Genomic DNA, 12,840 nt, shown 5'->3' on the forward strand with positions numbered 1-12,840 from the left:
GTGAAGTACATCTCCTGCATTATGCAAATCCTACCTTCGGTGTTTCGCAGGAGCAGCGCTGCTTCCAGCGCACCCCAGGCCCTCTGAACTCACAGCAGCTTCGCACCATGACCCAGTTACCAAATCTGGGCAGGCAGCTTTCAAGAAAGCCCAGGACCAAGCAGTTCCAGCATCTTAGCTTACTTTACAAAATTGCACTGAGGGCCTTGAGTTAGGCGTGGTCACCAGTGTTTGCTCCTAGCCCATCTTAGAACAACGCCGCATCCAAACAGGTATTTCGTGACTGCTTGTGCTGCTTATCGCTAGGCTTGGAAATGCTCCTCTGATGCTAAGAGCAGTAGAAAAAATGGTAACTGGAGAAGAAAATAAAAATCTCTAAAGTCACTTCCACTTTTCTTTCAATCTGTCAGCGTAATCTAGGCACACAAAGCTGTAATTTGTCTTTACTAATCAATAGTCAGGAGGTTAATTTTGTTCAGGTGAGGGGCCGGAGTTACGACACTCAGCTGCCCAAGCTGCAACCACAACTACGGTTTGATAGGACAAACGAAGCTGCGTATTTCAAAACCAAGCGATGGCAGAAAAGAAACCTCTTCATACTCTCTCTGTCAAAGACAGAGACAAAATCCTCTTTATGTTCCAAAGCAAGAACAAGTCCTTTTACAGTTTACACTCAAATAATTTAAGAACTGTGCTGCTCAGAACTTCTGCACCAACTTAAGATGCATTTAATCAAATTCCATTTTAAAGTCTTTATAACAGAAGTTTTGTTCAGCTCCCCAAACCAAGACAGTTTCGAACCTATTTGAACCCTTAATGTAATCACTTATGGGTCATTTTTACAAGCCACCAAACCCCAGTGCTGGAGCTACAGGTTACTTGCGGCCACTGGATCAATTCTTCCATTTGATTTATCACTGCTGGGCACCAAAACCAGCTCTATAAACGTCATACACGATGAAAACCCTCCTATTTAAAAAAATCAAAGGTAGTTCCACAGCGTCTTTAAATCTATTAACTCAGACAAACGTTGTGGCTGTCATCAGGAAATTAGCTACTACAAAAAAATAATTACTAGTCATGAAGTATGTCAAATTTATTTACCTGTAAACAAATATTCTCCTGAATTAAGTGTTAGTAACTCCCCTTTATAACTGTATTTTGAAATGTACATCCCTCCCCTGGCACAAACAAAACAAATAAATAAAACAAACAAGAGCAAATCACGGATTTGCTTCTTATCTGTTCGGGATGGTAGGAAAACAAAGCGGAAAGAAAAATAGTTAAATACTTTCCAAAGGGCTTAAGGGGCTGGGGGGGAACCCCAATACGGTGTAATCTGCACTAGCATCAGTATCACACCGTAAAACATGTAAGAAGTCTCAGCGTGCTCATGTACTCTATTAGAACTGCGTGTTCTGCAAAGAAAGAGAAGTAAAAGTCCTAGAAGTCTCCAGGAACATCTCAGCAACTGCAGAATTTCACCTTTGGGGGGGAAGGGGGAGCAGGATGGGGCGAGGGGGCACCTGCAGACAGCACCCTACAGGTCTGCAAATAGAAAAAGGGGGGGGGGGGGGGGAAATCGGCTGCAGAAAGGCTGCCCGAGGACCTGCAGACACGGGTGGGGGGCACCACCCCCCCGCGTGCAAACACTCGGTGGTCTGCAAAGCGGCGCGGGGCTGCCACAAAAGATAAGGGCAGAAAACGGGGGCGGGGGGGGAGACGGAGGGGAAGGGGGCGGAGGAGCTCTCGGCTACTTTATTTGCCACACTTTCAGAAATAACCCGTGCCCCCCGCATTTCCCCTCTCCCCCCCCCCCCCCCCCCCCCCCCCCCCCCACCATTTCCCTCCAGGGATGCTCGGGCAGGTCCCGACCCCCGGCGGCGCTGTGCGGGGGGGGGGGGGGGGGAGCCCGCTGGGAGCCCCCCACCCCGCCACGCTTCCACCCACCGCCCCCTGGGGGAAGCCAGCAGCTTCCTGCTCGCCCCGAGCCCCCCCCCAGGCCGGCTCCACCGACCCTGGCCGGGCCGCAGCCCCCCCTAAAACCTCCCCCCAAAAAAACCTCACCCCACCCCCCCCCCCCCCCCCCAGCTCGGCGGCCCCGGGGCTGGGCGGCGGAGGGGCGGCGGCAGCCCCCAGCCCGCCCCCGCGGCCTAAGGCGGGGGAGCCGGGGGACAACGGGGGGCGCCCCCCCAGCCTCACCCCGACACCCACCTCCCCTGCCCGGCCCCGCACGGCTCGGCTCGGCTCGGCTCGGCGGAGCAGGCCCCGGCGCTTCCTTCCCCCCCCCCCCCCCCCCCAGCCCTTCCCACCCGGGGGAGCGGGGCACTTACATGGCTGGAGCCCGGGGAGGAGGTGATGGGAGGGCGGCGGCGGCCGGGGAAGGGAGCCGGGGAGGGGAAGGGAAAAGGGGGGAGGGAAAGGGGGCAGCCGGCCGGGCCGGGCGGGCTCTCCGGCGGGTGCCGAGCTCTAAAGGCCTAACCGGGCTCACGGCAGCCGCCGCCTCCTCCTCCTCACCATCCCCGGGCGGCGGGGCGGCGGCTCCTCCTCCTCCTCCCCCTCTCGCAGGCCCACGGGGCTCGCACAGCCGCTCCGGCTGCCTGCCGGCCTCCCTGCCCGCCTGCCTCCCCCGCCGCTCCGCCTCCGGCCGGGAGGAGCAGCCCTGCCTTTCGCCTGCCTTCCCCCCCCACACACACACCTCAGGGAGCCGCGGGTATCCGCGCTGCCGCCTCCTTGCCCCCCCCCCCCTTCCCCGTCCGTAATCCTCGCCCGGCGGCCGGGCTTCCCGAAATGCTGATAATTAGCCCCAAAATGCAAGGCTGCCGAGGGAGCCGTGGGGAGAGGCCCGGCGGCCTCGTGGCACCTCGGCCTGTGGGGAAGAGGGTGCTGTGTGACATGGATGTCACCCTGCCCGAGCGGGGGGGGGTCGGACAGGATCGCCTCAGGGTCCCCTCCAACCTCGACAATTCTGTGTCACCTCAGCACCGCAGCACCGGGGCGGCTTTGTGAGGCTTCCCCGAAACCATAAAGTACAAATCCACGCACACGCTACGCACACAGGCATTCCCTGCGCCTACTAAATACTGATCGATCAAATAATGGGGTATCACGGTGTCTTTGAGGATATTTCAATACCCTTTTCCACAGCAGGTGGGCTGCGAGGTGCAGAAGGGCCGAGCAGTTGCCCAGGGGCTCAGGTAGGACAGCAGCCAGGCCCATGAATCTGGCTGCCGCCTCTCTCTAGGCCGCCCTTCTGTCAGCAGCAATACCCCAAAACGCCCCAAAACGCCCCAAATTGCTGGAGTGACTCAAACTATTGCTTGCGGCAAGGCAATATTTTGTCAGGCTTTAAGAGCCGCTCTGCTCTGAGAAAAAAAACGATGTTGCGGAAATGGCTTTGACAGATTTATTCTTTCTCTGTGCTTCCAGTATCAAAATTTGCCCTGTTTACTCATTAAGGGATTTTGTTTATTTTCTAATTGACAGTGCCATAAACTCTAACTGGGCTGTAAGGATGATTTGATTTGTTCAGGAATGTACGATCACTGATGATCGCGTTTCTGTAATTGGAAGCTAGTTAGAATTTAGAAAATGGCACATCTTCCCACAGCGTTGCACTGTTAACAAAATAAAGGTGCATAAAATGTGTTTACAGCAGTAAAGCTGGGGAATACGACTCTGCATTTACACTGGCAGCAAATCTATTTAATATAATAAGAGGCTTCTGCACCATGCCATTTGAATGATTATGGGTGTTTACTGATATTCACATTTTAATTTTTTCTTCTTCCATTTTGATCAACTAGGGGGTCTGTCCGAATTACCATATCCACCACGAGTTTTCTGAGTACCAAATGGATCGCTGGATTTTGCGTACATCAGTGCACTAGAGGAGCCAGTGACAAGAAAGAGGAGGAAAGGGTTTGCTCTTCTTCAGGATGGAGGGAGAAAGAATGAGACTTCCTTACCCGCCAGCAAACAGACCATTTCCTCCTGGATGAACTGCTTCACCGGTATGGCATTTTCTGTAGCTCTCCTTTAGGATTAGGAAAGCATGCTTCAGCACAGTTTTAAAAATGTAACGTTCGGGTAATTTAACAGAAGAAGCAAACCCCCCCCCCCGTACAGGCCTAATTGCCTAATGTAGGGTCAGATCCGCATCTACTGTCAGTGCAAAGATTTGTATTGGTGTGAGGGCAGAATGAAATGGCTGAGAGAACTGTCCACACCCTAATAATATGCGAAGGTAATGGAAGGAAAAATCTGTAACAAACTCTCTGGGATTGTAATCACATTTCTACATAACATGCATTAAGCTCAGAATATTAAGTGTAGACTAAAATGTAGGTAGGTACCAAAGATATCTTTAAAAGGAAATTATTTGTAAGTGTGCAAAGCTTGCAGTTAAGACAATATATAGATAACTTAAATGGTTTATTTTCTTTTATTTTTGTTATGAGCTAATTTTGAGTCTTCAGCCTGCAATTACATTTAGCAATAGAGTGTAAATACTGGACTTCAGGGCTGTAAGACACTTTTGTATAGGCAGGGGGATCTCTGGTAACAGATCTGATTGCAGGAGAGCTTTCTTGCCTTCCTGCCAAACTCTGTTCTGATTGATAAGCTCCCAGGCTGCGTGGTGAGCAAGGTCATTAGGACTTCCCCCCTGCAAATGAAGCAGCAGTTTTAAAAATAAGGTCATATGGTAAACATAGATTTCAGTCCTGAAGAGAAGAAAATAAACCTCTGTTGTTTGCTAAAAAGGAAGTGCAATTAAAAAAAAAAATTCAACGCGAACAGATTGTTTAGATTTGCCGACTGTTGATTTACCGTGATGAAAGACAGACCCAAACCAGAAAGTTTGGATCCCGATCTGGACCCGACATTCCCCAAATTTGAAGGGGGAGTTAGATTCGGAGTCTGGAGTAAGGCTTGTCTCTCAAACACAGCAAAGTACTGTGGATAAAAATACCCAGGTAAAGTAGGAAGTGTGGTCTGCAGCAAGAGTGACTTTGTATCAACAATGAACAAAAGCAGGCCTTCTTTTCTCTGAGAACAATGAAATCACTCAAGAATTGTTATAAATGCAAACAATGCAGGCTTTATCATTCAGTTATCATCAATGGGATTATAGTCTATAAACCCTAATTTTGAGGGAAGTCCCTAGATTTCCCTGAGCGCTTCCTCAAATTTCACATCTATTTACTCTAGTTTAAATGGTTCAGGATAAGGTGCATCACTGTTCCTTGGTGTTGTATTACCCTAAGATACTGAACACAGGGGTTAGTGGCAAAGAATGGTTGATTCCTAGACCCTGTATCAATACCACAGCAGAAGAACAGGCACTCCTGTTCCCATCCATTTTTAACAGATATATAGGTAACGTATAATTTGATGTCACTTTTCAAGTTATTTTAAAATGTCTAAATTACGCAGCTTTGGATAAAAAATGTTTTTTACCCAGTCAGGTATAAAAAGAAAGAATAGCACGGTAAGATGAAGTGGAATTATTGAGTTCACCACCAGTAGAACAAGTTCTGTTCTATTACTGCAAGTAGTAGCAGCACATTTATGGTCCAACAGGGAATTTGTACCTCCCTTTTTAAAAGGTGGGCTGTACTCAAGGGAAAAGACTGTATGAGATCCCATTAGGGTTACAGTATTTCAGTCTAGGCATTAAAAGTTTTTAAATGAACAGCTCAGGTTTGATCTTAGGCAAAAATCCATCTTAATAAGTATGCAAATTGAAAGTGCATTTCGCAGGGCCAACTGTAATTAACATAAGTGTGCTGCTAAAATTGAACAAATCCCATGTTTGGAGGTGTATTTCTCGACAGCAAAACAATAGCAGGCCATCTAGAAAAAAAAATAAATACAGTCATATTGAAACATTGTGACTTTGCTTTTTAGAAATTCATCCGGTCAATACATGACTTCAGTGTTGGCTACACTGGTAACTCGAAGAGCAGCGATCTGAATTATGCCTGTTTGCTAGAACATTTTTGAGAGCTCTTCCCGATGACTTGCTAAAACTCCTTGGAGAGGTCAGACAGGAGACCTATGTTTAGTTTCCAGATTCTTTTTCCCGGTCGCCAGCATGCTAAAGCTGGGCAGCACTGGGGCGTCAGCACGCTTCCTCCAGCTGGAGCAAGAGGAAGGCACACTTCCCAGTCCTGCAAAGAGCTTTTCTGGCTGAGTCATGAATGGTGTTGTTGACAAACTCCAAAGCCAGAGCCGTACAGTCCTCTTCATCAGGAATAATGATAGCTGCAACATAGGGCAGCAAACATGCTGGGGGGAATTTGGTATATAAACAGGAACTGAATGGTTTGCATAGAAAATGCACTAGTTATAGAGCATACAAAAATAGCAAATATATCAGTTGTGTCCCATACACCACCACAGTTGTTTTTGTTATTGCAGTAGTAACCACAAGTCCCTTTCTGGACCAGGCACCATTAGGCAGTGTAGAGACACATCAAAAGACACAGCCTCTGGTGTTAATGGACTGAAATCTACTTCAAGCTGCTGATTTTCTCCCGTATTAGTAAAACAGTATTTCGTGAGTTCTTAGTTCTGGGAAAATACCTGAGAATGCTGAAACTCCAGTAATCTGTGTGAGGAAACTTTGCGATCCTAACTATACTCAGAAAGGAAAACCCTGTGACACTGAAATAGTGAAGCTATACGCACATATTGAAAGTAGAAACCCAAAGTAAAAGCTGCTAGGTTCCTGTTACGTTCCCATCTCTCACACTCCCACCGCTGATTATGCTCTTCTCTTAAAATTACAGTTAAGCACAATATGGGCATATCAGATTGAGTGCAGTATTAGTGATTGATTATCCCTGCAGATCCCAACAAGGAAATGTGGAAGGAGCAGCAGCGCAGCTGGGCATGGGCACGGCAATAGACCATGGGAGCACTGGTCCTGGCTGTGCTGAGCTCCAAGTGGAAGCCATCACGGAGTCGATCTTTCTCATGATCTTTACAATTTCCTTCACATCAAGAGCTTTAATGGAGCTGTTAAAGTTTTAGGCATTATGGTGACACAGGCTTCCTAGATCCTTTGAAATGTGTCTAAGTGAGACATCCAGTGAACTGGCAGGTGGGTTTTTGTATTATTATTATTTGTATACTAACGCTAGAAGAGAAGGGATTGCTTTTAATTTCTTCAGTGTAATTTTAATGGCATCTGCTTGCACACAAGAACCTGCTACAGTTTGAATCACCTCATCAAAATTTCATAGTTTGGAAACTTTTAAAGGCAGAAATGGCCATTCCAGTATCCTTCTGGGCTGACCTCCCAGCTCCTGCAGCCATAAAATTGCACTTAGTGATGTCTTCATCTGTATTCACACCTCATGTGTAAAAGAGATGACACTACCGTGAACCAAATAAAATCAGAGAAAGAGAGGAAAGGTAAATTCCTGTCTTTGGTGCCCTCTTTACTCCAGAGCCATGCTGTGTCTTTGTTTCTGCAGTCAGACACCAGTTGAAAGACAATGGGCTTGTGGAGCAACAACAGGGAGAGGAATTTCTGCTTTATTTATTATACAAGAATCTGTCCTGTGAAAGGAAAGGAAAGCCCCGGTAATACAATATCATGTGGGACAGTGTTGTGTTGGTTGCTTTTGTAGGTGTCCAGTAAGTGCAAATTCTGCTCAGAGCATTTTTGGGTGTGTTGTTTTGTTTTCTTTTTCAGTTTAAGCATCTCTCCCCTCTAGTTCTTTGGTGTCTAACCAGGTCTGACCTCATGCTGCCACTTGTCCTCAACGAGATTACTGAGGTCTTTCCTTCTGCCTGACTTCCTACTGCCACAAAACTCTTGAAAGTTTTTACTGACCTTTGGCTCCATCTTTGCTGTTTTTGTTAGCTGTGCCTACATTTAGGTTTGCGGCTGTAGCATACTGTGGCCAGAGCAAGTTAGTCTATCCTGCTTTTAGGGGCAGGGCTTCTTTCCAAGCCCGAACCCTCTTCCTCTCCCCCCCGCCTGAAGCTTCCTGTGGGTAACGAGGCGAGACGGCTGGGTCTGTGTGAGCAGTAGTGGCCTTGAGGTGTCTTCCAGAGCGACCCGGCTGGTGTGGAGGACCCCATCTCCACGCAAACAGAGTACTGACAAAGGGGGAAGCTTCAGGTGAGTTGTAATAGGGTCCCATGGACTGAATGCCTGGCAGTGGTCGGAGTTCACTTGAACTGGAGGACATCTCTGCTGTGGATTCACCGGAAGGGAGCCCAGCTCATGCACTCCAAGACCGGTCCGTGATATGAACCGAAGCACGAGTAAATTGCCATGATCAGGAGAATCACTTTCGAAGTGCGTTCTTGATCCAGTCTAAAATGCTAATGTAGACCCAGCCATAGAAAAGGCTGCTGCTGCATGAACTGAAACTGTCTAGAAATTTATGAAGGTATCAGAAATGAGGATCAGGCACATGCACAAATACCGCCAAATTCAGGCTGAAAACAGCCCGCTTCTATAAAAAGTTATCCATTCGGCTGTTCCCCCCTCACCTCTTGCCATGCTCAGTACCCAACACCAGTTTCCTTGGGCCCTGAGCCTGCAGATAGTGCCTGGCTGCTCTCCTTCCCATCCCAGCCTCGAACAGGATGGCTCACACATTAAGCTGGGTCCCCCAGGAGCCTGTGCAGAGCAAAACCATCCCTTCGGGGCCGTGTGGGACAGGATGTCCGTGTGTCTGTGCTCAGTGCCTCTCACGGCCGCTGCAGGAGCTTCTCGGTGCCCCTGTGGCATGCACGCTACATCTTAAAACCGTAAAGGCAACCGTGAAAGAAAGCCACCTGTTGACCTGTCTTGCAGTCTTTCCTGCCCTCAGGCTTGTCATCTGCATTCGGCTGGAGAACCGTGTTGCAAAAGCTCCTCAGCCAGCTCCTCCTCGCCAGGCCGGAGGGAACCAGGCCCGCTGCGTTTCTCTGCCGCATGCAGCCTGGCTCTCGCACGGCATTCCCACTGCAGCCCCTGAGCCTGCCAGGACACGCTGGAAGCCGTAGAAAATGATGTCACGGCATGGGCAGGGCTTCCTCGCCGCCGATAACATCTCGGCAGATGTCCTCCAGACGTGCTCATGGTTCTTCCCAGGATAGCATCGTTATTTCCCATTTACCGTTCCCCCTTCCACCTTTTATGTTATCAAAGAAGTGACTTTTTGCTAAAAGTAGCCCTTTTGTTCATATTAAAAAAATGGAGTTTTGCTGCAGTTGTTTTATTTTTATTTTTTTAATTTACTTTTGAGCAGGAAAACGTTGCGATTCAGTAAAACACCAGTACTCAGACACTTAAAAGCAGCTAGGTACCAGACTCCTGAACTTTATGATTTTCCTTTGTTCATTCACCCTCTTCCAAAATAAAGCAAGCAATAAACAAAGTTTCTACACTGCATACATTATGCAGGCACCCCTGGGATCCTGTTACCTATAATCCAGCAGGTTTTACTCCCACCTACTGCATCTTGTCCATATTTTGAAAATCAGATCTACCCCAGGGTACCCTCCTGGATGTGTAGAGTTCCCCTGAAATCAGTGGGGATCTGCTTAAGGACGTAACTTCACAGAGCATCTGTTGTTCTATATTTACACAGTACCCCGCATAATAGACATGAAACCTGATTAAAGCTCCAAACTCTACCACCGTGGAAATCAGTCTTGTTATTGACTGATGACTCAACATGTCTGAATTTAGATGGAAGAGGGCTACTTTCAATTCCCAGCTCTTTTATAGGCTCTCTGCATAACCTAGCCAAGTCATTTAATCTCTGTACCTCAGACACTCCTGTATTTAATACAGACAAAGTCAATAATTGATTAATTCCCTTCCCCCAGCGCTTTCTTTGTTTTTTTTGGTGAGAGGTTCTTCGGGGCAGACACTGCCTCCTGTGAGGTGCCAGGACACCACATAGTACAAGGCAGCTCTGGCAATACCGTAAACAATAAAATAATTTTAATGTTCAGTAGCACAGAAGCAGCTGTGATTGCCCTAATATTTGTCCTCACAGAATCACTTTTAAATTGAAAGCACACCTGGGACAATTCAGTTCCAGAAGAGGCTCAACATGATCCTGGGATTATGACAATCACAAAGTAATCTGAGCTGCAGCATTTCCTCTTACAAAGTAAGAAAAGGTAAAATGAAAAAGAGGCATCTCTTCTCTTCTCTTCTCTTCTCTTCTCTTCTCTTCTCTTCTCTTCTCTTCTCTTCTCTTCTCTTCTCTTCTCTTCTCTTCTCTTCTCTCTCTCTCTTCTCTTCTCTTCTCTTCTCTTCTCTTCTCTTCTCTTCTCTTCTCTTCTCTTCTCTTCTCTTCTCTTCTCTTCTCTTCTCTTCTCTTCTCTTCTCTTCTCTTCTCTTCTCTTCTCTTCTCTTCTCTTAATGTAATGCATATGGATTCCAATCTTAAATAAAATACCATCAGCCACACAGCTTTCCCTCTTCATGAGAACAGCTGTGGAAAGCTATTATTATAATTTGCAAATAATATTACCCCTTTATGTGTGTCAACGGAGCTTTTTTTTATAGCATGTCTTCAGCTAGACAGTTTCTTACATAACAGTATTATTCTTTTTTTATTTCAGACAGTTGTTAGGTAATGGCTTTCCATGTATAGGTTCTGTTAATGAATAATCATCAGTTACACAGCTAGTTACCTCTAAAAATAATTAGTATTTTGAAATTGGGAAGATACATCCCAGGTTAGAATATGTGCCAAAATAAAGCACAGGAGCAAGCACATATCCCTGCAGGTATGCCATACAACTTGGGCAGACTACATTATTAATACAAATCACTTCAATTAAAATTGACATGTCAGATAATTAATAGCGTGTTGATTGATAAACAAGGCATCGCTCATTTTATTCCGGCGTTTGTTAATTACCTGATGCTGCAGCTGACTGGAGAGGACACACTTCTGCCCTGGGAACAGAGGTTTTTTGCGCGTGCTTTCCAGTTTACCAGTGATTAGCAGTACCCAGAAAATAACAGTATTTTTTAGCTATGGGATTTAAAGTTTTGTATCTCCCTGCATCACAGCTGGCACACAGTGTGCATTCGTTCGTGCACAATAGGGTAAATATTATCTGCTGTGTGATGCTATAGAAAATTCTCACTTTATTTCCTTACTATATGTTTGTTCGTTTTTTTTTTTTGCTTCTTTCCTGTATTTCCCCCCACACGTTAGACAGCACTGGTAGCCTCCCCTGCAATCTGTAAGAGCGAGCACACTGCGACACTGTTGCAGGGGTTCCCTACAGCAGCGCTTCCCAGTGCCATTGATCAAGCCACGAGCACTAGTTAAGCAATGCAAGGTTGCTCTAATTCCCTGACTCATCTCCTGTTCCCCCTGGAAATCATAAATGTGGTGCTGGAAACCGAACCGCAGTCCCCTGACTGCAGCAGGACGAGGTAGCTTGGATTGCTGAGTCACCACGTTGACCCACACGGCTCAAATTTCTGTTTATAGTTAGCAGGAGTCGAAAATGCTCATTGTAATCTTATCACGGTGGAGGTACTAACTGCACATTCTCCAGAAATGTATTCAGCCTAGCTCTCTGCTTGGGGCTCAGATTCCCCAAGTCACTATTAGCCTAATATTTACAAAAACACATTTCATTTTAGCGGCCTTGAGTTATTATATTCTTGGGGTCCTTTTTTTTATGCATATGTCATCTTAGAGCTAATCAGCATTCTGGTCTTGTATTTGCAACTGCTGAGAAAGTCAGATCTTAAAAAGCCATAACTCCCCGACAATTTCTGCCTGTCAATAGCTCATAGAAGCTGCTTGGATGTAGTAAGTAGTGTGGAGGAAAACCGAAGATCAAATTATTTTCAGGTATGAATTAAATCTATTTCTTTGAAGCAGCCAATGTGTCTTCTTGCTCTGCAGGATGAAATTCTCCTTGTTATGTACTGCATGCTTTTACAAACACTGATATTCTTATGAGCACGCTACCCATTTCTCAACATCTGATAGATAAATGTCTTGCACTACAGTTGCATCCCTATGCAGTACTTCTGATAACGTTAGCTAACGAGCCCCACCGCTTTAGAAAGAAACCTTTTGTTCCAGTCTGCAATGTGACAAGGAATGTAGTTGACGTGTGCTTGACTGCAGAGACGTGGAAATGCAGAAACGCTCACATGCTGCAGTTTGTTTATAAAATTGATCTTGACCAGTCAACATAAAATGCATCACGTCAATGCAATTGCCGTAATGCTCCTTCATTAGGAAAAATGACTCCTCTTGTGCACAGCGCCGGCGGTAGTTGAGTGGGGATGCCTCAGCTGCCCTTTCGCACTGGCTAACCCATAAAAGTCAGCTTACAAATCAAAGCAAAAAATGAAAATAGATCAATGTAAATAAAGACGAAGGAGGAAGAGACTCACATCAGAGAAGACACAAATGAAAAGGCATGTGACCGGTTTAAAACACGAATGAGCTTCTGTTAAAACAGCTCTCTTCAATGACCTTCTTTCCTGCCATGTGACCAAATGCTTCAATCAGGCACTGTAAAGCAAAGGAATGCTAAAATTGCCTTTATTTTCATTTCTGATCTGGCCGTGTTAGCATATACTTGCTGTATTCATCTATAGCCCAAATAATCTCACTTTTTGCTGAAGTCAAAGGGAGTTGTTCTCCCAGCCTCCCTCCTGGCTCTCCTCTGCGCCGCAGCGCCGTGGCTGCCCTTTTAAAACCCTGAGGGCCCGGGGCCAGCCAGCTCCCTGCCCTTATCAGACCCATCTGGGAAGGGAGCGAGCAATTTTAAAGCCAGCAAGGGGCTGCGGAAGAAAGCTGGGCTCAGAAAGGTCCTGCTCTGAAGGGCAAACCT

General features: G+C 46.7%; 1 protein-coding gene and 1 long non-coding RNA gene across 2 annotated transcripts in view; one reads left to right on the top strand and one right to left on the bottom strand.

The window, feature by feature from the left end:
• The window catches only part of AKT1 (AKT serine/threonine kinase 1), a 72,579-nt gene extending 69,955 nt beyond the window's left edge, over positions 1-2,624 (bottom strand). The window contains exon 1 of the mRNA XM_066998424.1: positions 2,334-2,624. The gene's annotated coding sequence lies outside the window, so the exon portion shown is untranslated. The remainder of the gene's footprint in view (positions 1-2,333) is intronic.
• Positions 2,625-3,066: 442 nt separating this feature from the next.
• Positions 3,067-9,208, top strand: LOC125183457 (uncharacterized). Its single transcript, XR_007165495.2, has 3 exons — positions 3,067-3,197; positions 3,807-4,013; positions 6,855-9,208. It is a non-coding gene; the product is annotated as an uncharacterized lncRNA (long non-coding RNA).
• Positions 9,209-12,840: the final 3,632 nt, after the last annotated feature.

This window comes from Anser cygnoides, chromosome 5 (assembly GCF_040182565.1).
Source record: "Anser cygnoides isolate HZ-2024a breed goose chromosome 5, Taihu_goose_T2T_genome, whole genome shotgun sequence".
Taxonomy (NCBI): Eukaryota; Metazoa; Chordata; class Aves; order Anseriformes; family Anatidae; genus Anser; species Anser cygnoides.